This window comes from Seriola lalandi, unplaced genomic scaffold (assembly GCF_002814215.2).
Source record: "Seriola lalandi dorsalis isolate HSWRI2012SDOR001 ecotype SW California unplaced genomic scaffold, Sedor1 jcf7180002005850, whole genome shotgun sequence".
NCBI lineage: Eukaryota > Metazoa > Chordata > Actinopteri > Carangiformes > Carangidae > Seriola > Seriola lalandi.
In genome coordinates, this window is record NW_019476503.1 from 1 (window position 1) to 1295 (window position 1295).

General features: G+C 50.9%; 1 pseudogene; it reads right to left on the bottom strand.

Moving 5' to 3' along the window:
• Positions 1-11: 11 nt before the first annotated feature.
• LOC111670472 (palmitoyltransferase ZDHHC16B pseudogene) lies at positions 12-1284 on the bottom strand (annotated as a pseudogene).
• Positions 1285-1295: the final 11 nt, after the last annotated feature.

Below are 1295 nucleotides of genomic sequence, written 5' to 3' on the forward strand. Positions count from 1 at the left end.
CAGTCGTCTACATTGCGTCCATACTTATTTCTCCGAGCTGTGAGGAGTTTGGTACCTTGGGCGGGTGTCCAGGAGAGGTGGTGGTGGCCTTGTAGTAATGAAAGACCACCATGACGAGAAGCCAGTGGCCACAGCAGAGGTGCCACATGACCCAGTGCACAGGGTAGGTGCTGATGATGGTGGGTAGGATGAACAGGTAGATGATGACCACGACTGAGGTCGTCAGGAGGATGACCAAGCAGACAAACACCTGAGAGAGAGAAAGAAAAGAGAAGAGAGGGTAAGAAAAGAAGTTCGACGTGCAGACAGAAAAGAAAAGAAAAGCAGCGAGCTCACCATTCCAAACCAGCGGGTCACATTATCCACAATCCAGTAGACGGGTTCGAACACACAGTCCAGCAGAGTGTCTGAGTTGCTGAGGCTGTTGTGATACAGTGACTTGAGCAGCAGCTTGCTGTAGCCCCACAGCTCCGACCACCTCCCGCCGATCCACGCTTTGCTCCCCCCGCCGCCTCGCCCTCCTCTCTGCGGGCGGCACAGCCGGCACCAACGAAGCGCCAGTCGCATGGCGCGGGAGAGCTGCCACCTCCAGCTGCTGCCCATACGCATGCCACCGCCGCCACTGCCACCTCCTCTCCTACACGCTCTGCCCTCCAGACACACACAAACACACAGACACACACACCAACAGTTACAAACACAGGCTGCGTAAAACAGCAGCTCTTCGTAGCGCAGCCTGATGGCCACTGAGGTTTCCATTGTCCACCTCAAGGAAACGAAGAGTAGTGAGCTCCAACACAAGAGAATAAGCAGTATACAGCACCACTCCTAGAAAGCCCTCTCTTTCCTAGAAAGCACTAAAGTTGTTGAAGTTTGGTGACAGCATCCTCCATGCCACACTTGTCCGTCAAAGCAAACAAGAACAGGAGCTATCAGGTAATGAGCTACGGCCATCAGCCCCAAGAAATAAACTTCTTCTGTTAATAATTTACAGCAAATCCAGATCTCCAGGCCAAAGACCTCCTAGAAACTTGCCGCGGAGTCGCAGTGTGGTAACTCTATAAGAGGGAAACGCAAAGGGATGAATGTCGTAAGAAGGAAATAAAGTGGCTACCTGATCCCGGGGCATCATTTCATGAAAGTGAGTATTGGTTACACAGATAAGGCTTGTTCAGGTTCTCCAAAATAGGATGGCATTAATAATGAGAGATGCTAATCAGGGACCTTTAGTAGACAGTAACAGTAAACAGTTTTTCTTCTTCTATCGTCTGCTATTTGACTTCTCATGGTGACCA